This window comes from Oncorhynchus keta, chromosome 25 (genome assembly GCF_023373465.1).
Source record: "Oncorhynchus keta strain PuntledgeMale-10-30-2019 chromosome 25, Oket_V2, whole genome shotgun sequence".
Taxonomy (NCBI): domain Eukaryota; kingdom Metazoa; phylum Chordata; class Actinopteri; order Salmoniformes; family Salmonidae; genus Oncorhynchus; species Oncorhynchus keta.
Window position 1 is genome coordinate 25,001 of NC_068445.1, and position 17,032 is coordinate 42,032.

At 34.6% G+C, this 17,032-nt stretch overlaps 1 long non-coding RNA gene across 2 annotated transcripts; it reads left to right on the plus strand.

The window, feature by feature from the left end:
• The first annotated feature begins 344 nt into the window (after positions 1–344).
• LOC127911655 (uncharacterized) lies at positions 345–16,604 on the plus strand. Of its 2 annotated transcripts, none has more exons than XR_008078775.1 (2): positions 345–451; positions 16,450–16,604. It is a non-coding gene; the product is annotated as an uncharacterized LOC127911655 (long non-coding RNA). The 2 variants fall into 2 exon arrangements; XR_008078774.1 differs by lacking the exon at positions 345–451 and adding an exon at positions 2,156–2,223.
• The last annotated feature ends 428 nt before the right edge of the window (positions 16,605–17,032 follow it).

Consider the following 17,032-nt stretch of genomic DNA (forward strand, 5'->3'; position numbering starts at 1 on the left):
AAGGACCCCGAAAATAATTTTTAACCATTTTCACAAAAAAGTTTTTTTTTTTTTTTTTTTTTTTTCGGGACTTAAAAACGGTGACCCCGGACATGCCGAATTTGTGACATTCTGGAAAGGACCCCGAAAAGAATTTTTAACCATTTTCAAAAAAAAGTGATTTTTTTTTTTTTTTTTCGGGACTTAAAAACGGTGACCCCGGACATGCCGAATTTGCGCCATTCTGGAAAGGACCCCGAAAATAATTTTTAACCATTTAAAAAAAAAAGTGTTTTTTTTTTTTTTTTCAGGACTTAAAAACTGTGACCCCGGACATGCCGAATTTGCGCCATTCTGAAAGGACCCGAAAATAATTTTTAACCATTTTCACAAAAAAGTTTTTTTTTTTTTTTTTTTTCGGGACTTAAAAACGGTGACCCCGGACATGCCGAATTTGTGACATTCTGGAAAGGTCCCTGAAAATAATTTTTAACCATTTTCACAAAAAAGTTTTTTTTTTTTTTCGGGACTTAAAAACGGTGACCCGGACATGCCGAATTTGTGACATTCTGGAAAGGACCCCGAAAAGAATTTTTAACCATTTAAAAAAAAGTGATTTTTTTTTTTTCGGGACTTAAAAACGGTGACCCCGGACATGCCGAATTTGCGCCATTCTGAAAGGACCCCGAAAAGAATTTTTAACCATTTTCACAAAAAAGTGATTTTTTTTTTTTTTTTCGGGACTTAAAAACTGTGACCCCCGGACATGCCGAATTTGCGCCATTCTGGAAAGGACCCCGAAAATAATTTTTAACCATTTTCACAAAAATTTTTTTTTTTTTTTTTTTTTTTTTCGGGACTTAAAAACGGTGACCCCGGACATGCCGAATTTGTGACATTCTGGAAAGGACCCCGAAAATAATTTTTAACCATTTTCACAAAAAGTGATTTTTTTTTTTTTTTTTTTCGGGACTTAAAAACGGTGACCCCGGACATGCCGAATTTGCGCCATTCTGGAAAGGACCCGAAAATAATTTTTAACCATTTAAAAAAAAAAGTGTGTTTTTTTTTTTTTTTTTTTTTCGGGACTTAAAAACTGTGACCCCGGACATGCCGAATTTGCGCCATTCTGGAAAGGACCCCGAAAATAATTTTAACCATTTTCACAAAAAGTTTTTTTTTTTTTTTTTTTCGGGACTTAAAAACGGTGACCCCGGACATGCCGAATTTGTGACATTCTGGAAAGGACCCCGAAAAGAATTTTTAACCATTTAAAAAAAAGTGTTTTTTTTTTTTTTTTTTTCGGGACTTAAAAACGGTGACCCCGGACATGCCGAATTTGCGCCATTCTGGAAAGGACCCCGAAAAGAATTTTTAACCATTTTCACAAAAAAGTTTTTTTTTTTTTTTTTTTTTTTCGGGACTTAAAAACTGTGACCCCGGACATGCCGAATTTGCGCCATTCTGGAAAGGACCCCGAAAATAATTTTTAACCATTTTCACAAAAAGTTTTTTTTTTTTTTTTTTTCGGGACTTAAAAACGGTGACCCCGGACATGCCGAATTTGTGACATTCTGGAAAGGACCCCGAAAATAATTTTTAACCATTTTCACAAAAAGTTTTTTTTTTTTTTTTTTTCGGGACTTAAAAACGGTGACCCCGGACATGCCGAATTTGTGACATTCTGGAAAGGACCCCGAAAAGAATTTTTAACCATTTTTTAAAAAAGTGATTTTTTTTTTTTTTTTCGGGACTTAAAAACGGTGACCCCGGACATGCCGAATTTGCGACATTCTGGAAAGGACCCCGAAAATAATTTTTAACCATTTTAAAAAAAAGTGATTTTTTTTTTTTTTTTCGGGACTTAAAAACTGTGACCCCGGACATGCCGAATTTGCGCCATTCTGGAAAGGACCCCGAAAATAATTTTTAACCATTTTCACAAAAAGTTTTTTTTTTTTTTTTTTTTCGGGACTTAAAAACGGTGACCCCGGACATGCCGAATTTGTGACATTCTGGAAAGGACCCCGAAAAGAATTTTTAACCATTTAAAAAAAAGTGATTTTTTTTTTTTTTTTTTCGGGACTTAAAAACGGTGACCCCGGACATGCCGAATTTGCGCCATTCTGGAAAGGACCCCGAAAATAATTTTTAACCATTTTTAAAAAAGTGATTTTTTTTTTTTTTTTTCGGGACTTAAAAACGGTGACCCCGGACATGCCGAATTTGTGACATTCTGGAAAGGTCCCCGAAAATAATTTTTAACCATTTTCACAAAAAGTTTTTTTTTTTTTTTTTTTTTTTCGGGACTTAAAAACGGTGACCCCGGACATGCCGAATTTGCGCCATTCTGGAAAGGACCCCGAAAAGAATTTTTAACCATTTAAAAAAAAAAGTGATTTTTTTTTTTTTTTTTTTTTTTCGGGACTTAAAAACGGTGACCCCGGACATGCCGAATTTGCGCCATTCTGGAAAGGACCCCGAAAATAATTTTTAACCATTTAAAAAAAAAAGTGATTTTTTTTTTTTTTTTTTTTTTCGGGACTTAAAAACTGTGACCCCGGACATGCCGAATTTGCGCCATTCTGGAAAGGACCCCGAAAATAATTTTTAACCATTTTCAAAAAAAAGTTTTTTTTTTTTTTTTTTTTTTCGGGACTTAAAAACTGTGACCCCGGACATGCCGAATTTGCGCCATTCTGGAAAGGACCCCGAAAATAATTTTTAACCATTTTCAAAAAAGTGATTTTTTTTTTTTTTTTTCCGGGACTTAAAAACGGTGACCCGGACATGCCGAATTTGCGCCATTATGGAAAGGACCCCGAAAATAATTTTTAACCATTTTCACAAAAAAGTGATTTTTTTTTTTTTTTTTCGGGACTTAAAAACGGTGACCCCGGGACATGCCGAATTTGCGCCATTCTGGAAAGGACCCCGAAAATAATTTTTAACCATTTTCACAAAAAAGTGTTTTTTTTTTTTGTTTTTTTTTCGGGACTTAAAAACGGTGACCCCGGACATGCCGAATTTGCGCCATTCTGGAAAGGACCCCGAAAAGAATTTTTAACCATTTTTAAAAAAAAGTGATTTTTTTTTTTTTTTTTTCGGGACTTAAAAACGGTGACCCCGGACATGCCGAATTTGCGACATTCTGGAAAGGACCCCGAAAATAATTTTTAACCATTTTCACAAAAAAGTGATTTTTTTTTATTTTATTTTTTTTTTTTTTCGGGACTTAAAAACGGTGACCCCGGACATGCCGAATTTGCGACATTCTGGAAAGGACCCCGAAAATAATTTTTAACCATTTTCACAAAAAAGTGATTTTTTTAATTTTTTTTTTTCGGGACTTAAAAACGGTGACCCCGGACATGCCGAATTTGCGACATTCTGGAAAGGACCCCGAAAATAATTTTTAACCATTTTCACAAAAAATTTTTTTATTTTTTTTTTTTTTTTTTCGGGACTTAAAAACGGTGACCCCGGACATGCCGAATTTGCGACATTCTGGAAAGGACCCCGAAAATAATTTTTAACCATTTTCACAAAAAAGTGATTTTTTTTTTATTTTATTTTTTTTTTTCGGGACTTAAAAACGGTGACCCCGGACATGCCGAATTTGCGCCATTCTGGAAAGGACCCCGAAAAGAATTTTTAACCATTTTCAATTTTTTTTTTTTTTTTTTTTTCGGGACTTAAAAACGGTGACCCCGGACATGCCGAATTTGCGCCATTCTGGAAAGGACCCGAAAAGAATTTTTAACCATTTTCAAAAAAAGTGTTTTTTTTTTTTTTTTTCGGGACTTAAAAACGGTGACCCCGGACATGCCGAATTTGCGCCATTCTGGAAAGGACCCGAAAATAATTTTTAACCATTTTCACAAAAAAGTTTTTTTTTTTTTTTTTTTTTTCGGGACTTAAAAACGGTGACCCCGGACATGCCGAATTTGCGCCATTCTGGAAAGGACCCCGAAAATAATTTTTAACCATTTTCACAAAAAAGTGATTTTTTTTTATTTTATTTTTTTTTTATTTTTTCGGGACTTAAAAACGGTGACCCCGGACATGCCGAATTTGCGACATTCTGGAAAGGACCCCGAAAATAATTTTTAACCATTTTCACAAAAAAGTGATTTTTTTATTTTATTTTTTTTTTTCGGGACTTAAAAACGGTGACCCCGGACATGCCGAATTTGCGCCATTCTGGAAAGGACCCCGAAAAGAATTTTTAACCATTTTCAAAGTGTTTTTTTTTTTTTTTTTTTTTCGGGACTTAAAAACGGTGACCCCGGACATGCCGAATTTGCGCCATTCTGGAAAGGACCCCGAAAAGAATTTTTAACCATTTTCACAAAAAGTGTTTTTTTTTTTTTTTTCGGGACTTAAAAACGGTGACCCCGGACATGCCGAATTTGCGCCATTCTGGAAAGGACCCCGAAAATAATTTTTAACCATTTTCACAAAAAGTTTTTTTTTTTTTTTTTTTTTTCGGGACTTAAAAACGGTGACCCGGACATGCCGAATTTGCGCCATTCTGGAAAGGACCCCGAAAATAATTTTTAACCATTTTCACAAAAAAGTGATTTTTTTTTTTTTTTTTTTCGGGACTTAAAAACGGTGACCCTGGACATGCCGAATTTGCGCCATTCTGGAAAGGACCCCGAAAATAATTTTTAACCATTTTCACAAAAAGTTTTTTTTTTTTTTTTTTCGGGACTTAAAAACGGTGACCCCGGACATGCCGAATTTGTGACATTCTGAAAGGACCCCGAAAAGAATTTTTAACCATTTTTTTAAAAAGTGATTTTTTTTTTTTTTTTTTTTCGGGACTTAAAAACGGTGACCCCGGACATGCCGAATTTGCGCCATTCTGGAAAGGACCCCGAAAATAATTTTTAACCATTTTTAAAAAAGTGATTTTTTTTTTTTTTTTTTTTCGGGACTTAAAAACTGTGACCCCGGACATGCCGAATTTGCGACATTCTGGAAAGGACCCCGAAAATAATTTTTAACCATTTTCACAAAAAAGTTTTTTTTTTTTTTTTTTTTTTTTTATTTTTTCGGGACTTAAAAACGGTGACCCCGGACATGCCGAATTTGCGACATTCTGGAAAGGACCCCGAAAATAATTTTTAACCATTTTCACAAAAAAGTGATTTTTTTTATTTTATTTTTTATTTTTTCGGGACTTAAAAACGGTGACCCCGGACATGCCGAATTTGCGACATTCTGGAAAGGACCCCGAAAATAATTTTTAACCATTTTCACAAAAAAGTGATTTTTTTATTTTATTTTTTTTTTTTTTCGGGACTTAAAAACGGTGACCCCGGACATGCCGAATTTGCGACATTCTGGAAAGGACCCCGAAAATAATTTTTAACCATTTTCACAAAAAAGTGATTTTTTATTTTTATTTTTTTTTTTTTTCGGGACTTAAAAACGGTGACCCCGGACATGCCGAATTTGCGCCATTCTGGAAAGGACCCGAAAAGAATTTTTAACCATTTTCAATTTTTTTTTTTTTTTTTTTTTTCGGGACTTAAAAACGGTGACCCGGACATGCCGAATTTGCGCCATTCTGGAAAGGACCCCGAAAATAATTTTTAACCATTTTCACAAAAAGTGTTTTTTTTTTGTTTTTCGGGACTTAAAAACGGTGACCCCGGACATGCCGAATTTGCGCCATTCTGAAAGGACCCCGAAAATAATTTTTAACCATTTTCACAAAAAGTTTTTTTTTTTTTTTTTTTTTTTCGGGACTTAAAAACGGTGACCCCGGACATGCCGAATTTGCGCCATTCTGGAAAGGACCCCGAAAATAATTTTTAACCATTTTCACAAAAAGTGTTTTTTTTTTTTTTTTTCGGGACTTAAAAACGGTGACCCCGGGACATGCCGAATTTGCGCCATTCTGGAAAGGACCCGAAAATAATTTTTAACCATTTTCACAAAAAGTTTTTTTTTTTTTTTTTTTTCGGGACTTAAAAACGGTGACCCGGACATGCCGAATTTGTGACATTCTGGAAAGGACCCCGAAAAGAATTTTTAACCATTTTTTTAAAAAAGTGATTTTTTTTTTTTTTTCGGGACTTAAAAACGGTGACCAATTTTTCTGGAAAGGACCCCGAAAATAATTTTTAACCATTTTTAAAAAAGTGCTTTTTTTTTTTTTTTTTTTTTTTCGGGACTTAAAAACTGTGACCCCGGACATGCCGAATTTGCGCCATTCTGGAAAGGACCCCGAAAATAATTTTTAACCATTTTCACAAAAAAGTTTTTTTTTTTTTTTTTTCGGGACTTAAAAACGGTGACCCCGGACATGCCGAATTTGTGACATTCTGGAAAGGTCCCGAAAATAATTTTTAACCATTTTCAAAAAAGTTTTTTTTTTTTTTTTTTTTCGGGACTTAAAAACGGTGACCCCGGACATGCCGAATTTGTGACATTCTGGAAAGGACCCCGAAAAGAATTTTTAACCATTTAAAAAAAAAGTGATTTTTTTTTTTTTTTTTCGGGACTTAAAAACGGTGACCCCGGACATGCCGAATTTGCGCCATTCTGGAAAGGACCCCGAAAATAATTTTTAACCATTTAAAAAAAAAAAGTGATTTTTTTTTTTTTTTTTTTTTCGGGACTTAAAAACTGTGACCCCGGACATGCCGAATTTGCGCCATTCTGGAAAGGACCCCGAAAATAATTTTTAACCATTTTCACAAAAAGTTTTTTTTTTTTTTTCGGGACTTAAAAACGGTGACCCCGGACATGCCGAATTTGCGCCATTCTGGAAAGGACCCCGAAAATAATTTTTAACCATTTTCACAAAAAGTGTTTTTTTTTTTTTTTTTTTTTTTCGGGACTTAAAAACGGTGACCCGGACATGCCGAATTTGTGACATTCTGAAAGGACCCCGAAAATAATTTTTAACCATTTAAAAAAAAAAGATTTTTTTTTTTTTTTTCGGGACTTAAAAACGGTGACCCCGGACATGCCGAATTTGCGCCATTCTGGAAAGGACCCCGAAAATAATTTTTAACCATTTTCACAAAAAAGTGATTTTTTTTTTTTTTTTTTTTTTTTTTTCGGGACTTAAAAACGGTGACCCCGGGACATGCCGAATTTGCGCCATTCTGAAAGGACCCCGAAAATAATTTTTAACCATTTTCACAAAAAATTTTTTTTTTTTTTTTTTTTCGGGACTTAAAAACGGTGACCCCGGACATGTCGAATTTGCGCCATTATGGAAAGGACCCCGAAAATAATTTTTAACCATTTTCACAAAAAGTGATTTTTTTTTTTTTTTTTCGGGACTTAAAAACGGTGACCCCGGGACATGCCGAATTTGCGCCATTCTGGAAAGGACCCCGAAAAGAATTTTTAACCATTTTAAAAAAAAGTGATTTATTTTTATTTTTTTTCGGGACTTAAAAACGGTGACCCCGAACATGCCGAATTTGCGACATTCTGAAAGGACCCCGAAAATAATTTTTAACCATTTTCACAAAAAAGTGATTTTTTTTTTATTTTTTTATTTTTATTTTTTTTCGGGACTTAAAAACGGTGACCCCGGACATGCCGAATTTGCGACATTCTGGAAAGGACCCCGAAAATAATTTTTAACCATTTTCACAAAAAGTGATTTTTTTTTTTTTTTTTTTTTTTTTCGGGACTTAAAAACGGTGACCCCGGACATGCCGAATTTGCGACATTCTGGAAAGGACCCCGAAAATAATTTTTAACCATTTTCACAAAAAAGTGATTTTTTTTTATTTTATTTTTTTTTATTTTTTCGGGACTTAAAAACGGTGACCCCGGACATGCCGAATTTGCGACATTCTGGAAAGGACCCCGAAAATAATTTTTAACCATTTTCACAAAAAAGTGATTTTTTTTATTTTATTTTTTTTTTTTTCGGGACTTAAAAACGGTGACCCCGGACATGCCGAATTTGCGCCATTCTGGAAAGGACCCCGAAAAGAATTTTTAACCATTTTCATTTTTTTTTTTTTTTTTCGGGACTTAAAAACGGTGACCCCGGACATGCCGAATTTGCGCCATTCTGGAAAGGACCCGAAAAGAATTTTTAACCATTTTCAAAAAAAAGTGTTTTTTTTTTTTTTTTCGGGACTTAAAAACGGTGACCCCGGACATGCCGAATTTGCGCCATTCTGGAAAGGACCCCGAAAATAATTTTTAACCATTTTAAAAAAAAAAGTATTTTTTTTGGTTTTTTTTCGGGACTTAAAAACGGTGACCCCGGACATGCCGAATTTGCGCCATTCTGGAAAGGACCCCGAAAATAATTTTTAACCATTTTCACAAAAAGTGATTTTTTTTTTTTTTTTTTTCGGGACTTAAAAACGGTGACCCTGGACATGCCGAATTTGCGCCATTCTGGAAAGGACCCGAAAAGAATTTTTAACCATTTTTTTTTAAAAAGTGATTTTTTTTTTTTTTTCGGGACTTAAAAACGGTGACCCCGGACATGCCGAATTTGCGCCATTCTGGAAAGGACCCCGAAAATAATTTTTAACCATTTTTAAAAAAAGTGATTTTTTTTTTTTTTTTTTTTTCGGGACTTAAAAACTGTGACCCCGGACATGCCGAATTTGCGCCATTCTGGAAAGGACCCCGAAAATAATTTTTAACCATTTTCACAAAAAAGTTTTTTTTTTTTTGGACTTAAAAACGGTGACCCCGGACATGCCGAATTTGTGACATTCTGGAAAGGACCCCGAAAATAATTTTTAACCATTTTCACAAAAAATGGTTTTTTTTTTTTTTTTTTTCGGGACTTAAAAACGGTGACCCCGGACATGCCGAATTTGTGACATTCTGGAAAGGACCCCGAAAAGAATTTTTAACCATTTAAAAAAAAGTGATTTTTTTTTTTTTTCGGGACTTAAAAACGGTGACCCCGGACATGCCGAATTTGCGCCATTCTGGAAAGGACCCCGAAAATAATTTTTAACCATTTAAAAAAAAGTTTTTTTTTTTTTTTTCGGGACTTAAAAACTGTGACCCCGGACATGCCGAATTTGCGCCATTCTGGAAAGGACCCCGAAAATAATTTTTAACCATTTTCACAAAAAGTTTTTTTTTTTTTTTTTTCGGGACTTAAAAACGGTGACCCCGGACATGCCGAATTTGTGACATTCTGGAAAGGTCCCCGAAAATAATTTTTAACCATTTTCACAAAAAAGTTTTTTTTTTTTTTTTTTTCGGGACTTAAAAACGGTGACCCCGGACATGCCGAATTTGTGACATTCTGGAAAGGACCCCGAAAAGAATTTTTAACCATTTAAAAAAAAAAGTGATTTTTTTTTTTTTTTTTTCGGGACTTAAAAACGGTGACCCCGGACATGCCGAATTTGCGCCATTCTGGAAAGGACCCCGAAAATCATTTTTAACCATTTTCACAAAAAAGTGATTTTTTTTTTTTTTTTTTTTCGGGACTTAAAAACGGTGACCCCGGGACATGCCGAATTTGCGCCATTCTGGAAAGGACCCCGAAAATAATTTTTAACCATTTTCACAAAAAAGTGTTTTTTTTTTTTTTTTTTCGGGACTTAAAAACGGTGACCCCCGGACATGCCGAATTTGCGCCATTATGGAAAGGACCCCGAAAATAATTTTTAACCATTTTCACAAAAAAGTGATTTTTTTTTTTTTTTTTTTTTCGGGACTTAAAAACGGTGACCCGGGACATGCCGAATTTGCGCCATTCTGGAAAGGACCCCGAAAAGAATTTTTAACCATTTTTAAAAAAAAGTGATTTATTTTTATTTTTTCGGGACTTAAAAACGGTGACCCCGGAACATGCCGAATTTGCGACATTCTGGAAAGGACCCCGAAAATAATTTTTAACCATTTTCACAAAAAAGTGATTTATTTTTATTTTTTTATTTTTATTTTTCGGGACTTAAAAACGGTGACCCCGGACATGCCGAATTTGCGCCATTATGGAAAGGACCCCGAAAATAATTTTTAACCATTTTCACAAAAAAGTGATTTTTTTTTATTTTTTTTTTTTTTTTTCGGGACTTAAAAACGGTGACCCCGGACATGCCGAATTTGCGACATTCTGGAAAGGACCCCGAAAATAATTTTTAACCATTTTCACAAAAAAGTGATTTTTTTTTATTTTATTTTTTTATTTTTTCGGGACTTAAAAACGGTGACCCCGGACATGCCGAATTTGCGACATTCTGGAAAGGACCCCGAAAATAATTTTTAACCATTTTCACAAAAAAGTGATTTTTTTTTATTTTATTTTTTTTATTTTTCGGGACTTAAAAACGGTGACCCCGGACATGCCGAATTTGCGCCATTCTGGAAAGGACCCCGAAAAGAATTTTTAACCATTTTCAAATTTTTTTTTTTTTTTTTTTTCGGGACTTAAAAACGGTGACCCCGGACATGCCGAATTTGCGCCATTCTGGAAAGGACCCCGAAAATAATTTTTAACCATTTTCACAAAAAAGTGTTTTTTTTTTTTTTTTCGGGACTTAAAAACGGTGACCCGGACATGCCGAATTTGCGCCATTCTGAAAGGACCCCGAAAATAATTTTTAACCATTTTCACAAAAAAGTGTTTTTTTTTTTTTTTTTTTTTTTTTTTCGGGACTTAAAAACGGTGACCCCGGACATGCCGAATTTGCGCCATTCTGAAAGGACCCCGAAAATAATTTTTAACCATTTTCACAAAAAGTGATTTTTTTTTTTTTTTTTTTTCGGGACTTAAAAACGGTGACCCCGGGACATGCCGAATTTGCGCCATTCTGGAAAGGACCCGAAAAGAATTTTTAACCATTTTTTTAAAAAGTGATTTTTTTTTTTTTTTTTTCGGGACTTAAAAACGGTGACCCCGGACATGCCGAATTTGCGCCATTCTGGAAAGGACCCCGAAAATAATTTTTAACCATTTTTAAAAAAGTGATTTTTTTTTTTTTTTTCGGGACTTAAAAACTGTGACCCCGGACATGCCGAATTTGCGCCATTCTGGAAAGGACCCCGAAAATAATTTTTAACCATTTTCACAAAAAGTTTTTTTTTTTTTTTTTTTTTTTTCGGGACTTAAAAACGGTGACCCCGGACATGCCGAATTTGTGACATTCTGAAAGGTCCCCGAAAATAATTTTTAACCATTTTCACAAAAAGTTTTTTTTTTTTTTTTTTTTTTTTTTTCGGGACTTAAAAACGGTGACCCCGGACATGCCGAATTTGTGACATTCTGAAAGGACCCCGAAAAGAATTTTTAACGATTTAAAAAAAAGTGATTTTTTTTTTTTTTTTTCGGGACTTAAAAACGGTGACCCCGGACATGCCGAATTTGCGCCATTCTGAAAGGACCCCGAAAATAATTTTTAACCATTTAAAAAAAAGTGTTTTTTTTTTTTTTTTTTTTCGGGACTTAAAAACTGTGACCCCGGACATGCCGAATTTGCGCCATTCTGGAAAGGACCCCGAAAATAATTTTTAACCATTTTCACAAAAAGATTTTTTTTTTTTTTTTTTTTTTTCGGGACTTAAAAACGGTGACCCCGGACATGCCGAATTTGTGACATTCTGGAAAGGTCCCTGAAAATAATTTTTAACCATTTTCACAAAAAGTGTTTTTTTTTTTTTTTTCGGGACTTAAAAACGGTGACCCCGGACATGCCGAATTTGTGACATTCTGGAAAGGACCCCGAAAAGAATTTTTAACCATTTTAAAAAAAAGTGATTTTTTTTTTTTTTTGACTTAAAACGGTGACCCCGGACATGCCGAATTTGCGCCATTCTGAAAGGACCCCGAAAAAATTTTTAACCATTTTCACAAAAAGTGATTTTTTTTTTTTTTTTTTTCGGGACTTAAAAACTGTGACCCCGGACATGCCGAATTTGCGCCATTCTGGAAAGGACCCCGAAAATAATTTTTAACCATTATCACAAAAAGTTTTTTTTTTTTTTTTTTCGGGACTTAAAAACGGTGACCCCGGACATGCCGAATTTGTGACATTCTGGAAAGGACCCCGAAAATAATTTTTAACCATTTTCACAAAAGTTTTTTTTTTTTTTTTTTTTCGGGACTTAAAAACGGTGACCCCGGACATGCCGAATTTGTGACATTCTGGAAAGGACCCCGAAAATAATTTTTAACCATTTAAAAAAAAAAGTGATTTTTTTTTTTTTTTTTTTTTCGGGACTTAAAAACGGTGACCCCGGACATGCCGAATTTGCGACATTCTGAAAGGACCCCAAAAATAATTTTTAACCATTTTAAAAAAAAAAGTGTTTTTTTTTTTTTTTTTTCGGGACTTAAAAACGGTGACCCCGGACATGCCGAATTTGCGCCATTCTGGAAAGGACCCCGAAAATAATTTTTAACCATTTTCAAATTTTTTTTTTTTTTTTTTTTCGGGACTTAAAAACGGTGACCCCGGACATGCCGAATTTGCGCCATTCTGGAAAGGACCCCGAAAATAATTTTTAACCATTTAAAAAAAAGTGATTTTTTTTTTTTTTTTTTTTCGGGACTTAAAAACTGTGACCCCGGACATGCCGAATTTGCGCCATTCTGGAAAGGACCCCGAAAATAATTTTTAACCATTTTCACAAAAAAGTGTTTTTTTTTTTTTTTTTTCGGGACTTAAAAACGGTGACCCCGGACATGCCGAATTTGTGACATTCTGGAAAGGTCCCCGAAAATAATTTTTAACCATTTTCACAAAAAAGTGTTTTTTTTTTTTTTTTTTTCGGGACTTAAAAACGGTGACCCCGGACATGCCGAATTTGTGACATTCTGGAAAGGACCCCGAAAAGAATTTTTAACCATTCAAAAAAAAAAAAGTGATTTTTTTTTTTTTTTTCGGGACTTAAAAACGGTGACCCCGGACATGCCGAATTTGCGCCATTCTGGAAAGGACCCCGAAAATAATTTTTAACCATTTTCACAAAAAAGTGATTTTTTTTTTTTTTTTTCGGGACTTAAAAACGGTGACCCCGGACATGCCGAATTTGCGCCATTCTGGAAAGGACCCCGAAAATAATTTTTAACCATTTTCACAAAAAGTGATTTTTTTTTTTTTTTTTTTTTCGGGACTTAAAAACGGTGACCCCGGACATGCCGAATTTGCGCCATTCTGGAAAGGACCCCGAAAATAATTTTTAACCATTTTCAAAAAAAAGTGATTTTTTTTTTTTTTTTTTTTTTCGGGACTTAAAAACTGTGACCCCGGACATGCCGAATTTGCGCCATTCTGGAAAGGACCCCGAAAATAATTTTTAACCATTTAAAAAAAAAGTGATTTTTTTTTTTTTTTTTTCGGGACTTAAAAACGGTGACCCCGGACATGCCGAATTTGCGACATTCTGGAAAGGACCCCGAAAATAATTTTTAACCATTTTAAAAAAAAGTGATTTTTTTTTTTTTTTCGGGACTTAAAAACGGTGACCCCGGACATGCCGAATTTGCGCCATTCTGGAAAGGACCCCGAAAATAATTTTTAACCATTTTCAAATTATTATTATTATTTTTTTTTTTCGGGACTTAAAAACGGTGACCCCGGACATGCCGAATTTGCGCCATTCTGAAAGGACCCCGAAAAGAATTTTTAACCATTTTCACAAAAAGTTTTTTTTTTTTTTTTTTCGGGACTTAAAAACGGTGACCCGGGACATGCCGAATTTGCGCCATTCTGAAAGGACCCCGAAAATAATTTTTAACCATTTTCACAAAAAAGTTTTTTTTTTTTTTTTTTCGGGACTTAAAACGGTGACCCCGGACATGCCGAATTTGTGACATTCTGGAAAGGACCCCGAAAAGAATTTTTAACCATTTAAAAAAAAAAGTGATTTTTTTTTTTTTTTTCGGGACTTAAAACGGTGACCCCGGACATGCCGAATTTGCGCCATTCTGAAAGGACCCCGAAAATCATTTTTAACCATTTTCACAAAAAGTGATTTTTTTTTTTTTTTTTTTCGGGACTTAAAAACGGTGACCCGGGACATGCCGAATTTGCGCCATTCTGAAAGGACCCCGAAAATAATTTTTAACCATTTTCACAAAAAGTGATTTTTTTTTTTTTTTTTTTTTTCGGGACTTAAAAACGGTGACCCCGGACATGCCGAATTTGCGACATTCTGGAAAGGACCCCGAAAATAATTTTTAACCATTTTAAAAAAGTGATTTTTTTTTTTTTTTTTCGGGACTTAAAAACTGTGACCCGGACATGCCGAATTTGCGCCATTCTGAAAGGACCCCGAAAATAATTTTTAACCATTATCACAAAAAATGTTTTTTTTTTTTCGGGACTTAAAAACGGTGACCCCGGACATGCCGAATTTGCGACATTCTGGAAAGGACCCCGAAAATAATTTTTAACCATTTTCACAAAAAGTGATTTTTTTTTTTTTTTTTTTTTTTCGGGACTTAAAAACGGTGACCCCGGACATGCCGAATTTGTGACATTCTGGAAAGGACCCCGAAAAGAATTTTTAACCATTTAAAAAAAAAAGTTTTTTTTTTTTTTTTTTTTCGGGACTTAAAAACGGTGACCCCGGACATGCCGAATTTGCGACATTCTGGAAAGGACCCCAAAAATAATTTTTAACCATTTTCAAAAAAGTGATTTTTTTTTTTTTTTTCGGGACTTAAAAACGGTGACCCCGGACATGCCGAATTTGCGCCATTCTGGAAAGGACCCCGAAAATAATTTTTAACCATTTTCACAAAAAGTGATTTTTTTTTTTTTTTTTCGGGACTTAAAACTGTGACCCCGGACATGCCGAATTTGCGCCATTCTGAAAGGACCCGAAAATAATTTTTAACCATTTTCACAAAAAAGTGATTTTTTTTTTTTTTTTTTTTTCGGGACTTAAAAACGGTGACCCCGGACATGCCGAATTTGCGCCATTCTGGAAAGGACCCCGAAAATAATTTTTAACCATTTTAAAAAAAAGTGATTTTTTTTTTTTTTTTTTTTTTCGGGACTTAAAAACTGTGACCCGGACATGCCGAATTTGCGCCATTCTGAAAGGACCCTGAAAATAATTTTTAACCATTTTCACAAAAAAGTTTTTTTTTTTTTTTTTCGACTTAAAAACGGTGACCCCGGACATGCCGAATTTGTGACATTCTGGAAAGGACCCTGAAAATAATTTTTAACCATTTTCACAAAAAAGTGTTTTTTTTTTTTTTTCGGGACTTAAAAACGGTGACCCCGGACATGCCGAATTTGTGACATTCTGAAAGGACCCCGAAAAGAATTTTTAACCATTTAAAAAAAAGTGTTTTTTTTTTTTTTTTTTTTCGGGACTTAAAAACGGTGACCCCGGACATTGCCGAATTTGCGACATTCTGGAAAGGACCCCAAAATAATTTTTAACCATTTTCAAAAAAAAGTGATATTTTTTTTTTTTTTTTTCGGGACTTAAAAACGGTGACCCCGGACATGCGAATTTGCGCCATTCTGGAAAGGACCCCGAAAATAATTTTTAACCATTTTCAAAAAATTTTTTTTTTTTTTTTTTTCGGGACTTAAAAACGGTGACCCCGGACATGCCAAATTTGCGCCATTCTGGAAAGGACCCCGAAAAAGAATTTTTAACCATTTTCACAAAAAGTGATTTTTTTTTTTTTTTTTTTTTTTCGGGACTTAAAAACGGTGACCCCGGACATGCCGAATTTGCGCCATTCTGAAAGGACCCCGAAAATAATTTTTAACCATTTTCACAAAAAGTGTTTTTTTTTTTTTCGGGACTTAAAAACGGTGACCCCGGACATGCCGAATTTGCGCCATTCTGAAAGGACCCCGAAAATAATTTTTAACCATTTTCACAAAAAGTGATTTTTTTTTTTTTTTTTTTTTTTTCGGGACTTAAAAACGGTGACCCGGACATGCCGAATTTGCGCCATTCTGGAAAGGACCCCGAAAATAATTTTTAACCATTTTCACAAAAAGTTTTTTTTTTTTTTTTCGGGACTTAAAAACGGTGACCCCGGACATGCCGAATTTGCGACATTCTGGAAAGGACCCCGAAAAGAATTTTTAACCATTTTTAAAAAAAAAAAGTTTTTTTTTTTTTTTTTTCGGGACTTAAAAACGGTGACCCTGGACATGCCGAATTTGCGCCATTCTGGAAAGGACCCCGAAAATAATTTTTAACCATTTAAAAAAAAAAGTGATTTTTTTTTTTTTTTTTCGGGACTTAAAAACGGTGACCCCGGACATGCCGAATTTGCGACATTCTGGAAAGGACCCCGAAAATAATTTTTAACCATTTTCACAAAAAGTGTTTTTTTTTTTTTTTTTCGGGACTTAAAAACGGTGACCCCGGACATGCCGAATTTGCGCCATTCTGGAAAGGACCCCGAAAATAATTTTTAACCATTTTCACAAAAAAGTGATTTTTTTTTTTTTTTTATTTTTATTTTTTCGGGACTTAAAAACGGTGACCCCGGACATGCCGAATTTGCGCCATTCTGGAAAGGACCCCGAAAATAATTTTTAACCATTTTCACAAAAAAGTGATTTATTTTTATTTTTTATTTTTATTTTTTTCGGGACTTAAAAACGGTGACCCCGGACATGCCGAATTTGCGCCATTCTGGAAAGGACCCCGAAAATAATTTTTAACCATTTTCAAATTGTTTTTTTTTTTTTTTTTTCGGGACTTAAAAACGGTGACCCCGGACATGCCGAATTTGCGACATTCTGGAAAGGACCCCGAAAATAATTTTTAACCATTTTCAAAAAAAGTTTTTTTTTTTTTTTTTTTTCGGGACTTAAAAACGGTGACCCCGGACATGCCGAATTTGCGCCATTCTGGAAAGGACCCGAAAATAATTTTTAACCATTTTCACAAAAAAGTGATTTTTTTTTTTTTTTTTTCGGGACTTAAAACTGTGACCCCGGACATGCCGAATTTGCGCCATTCTGGAAAGGACCCTGAAAATAATTTTAACCATTTTCACAAAAAAGTTTTTTTTTTTTTTTTTTTTTTTTCGGGACTTAAAAACGGTGACCCCGGACATGCCGAATTTGCGACATTCTGAAAGGACCCCGAAAATAAT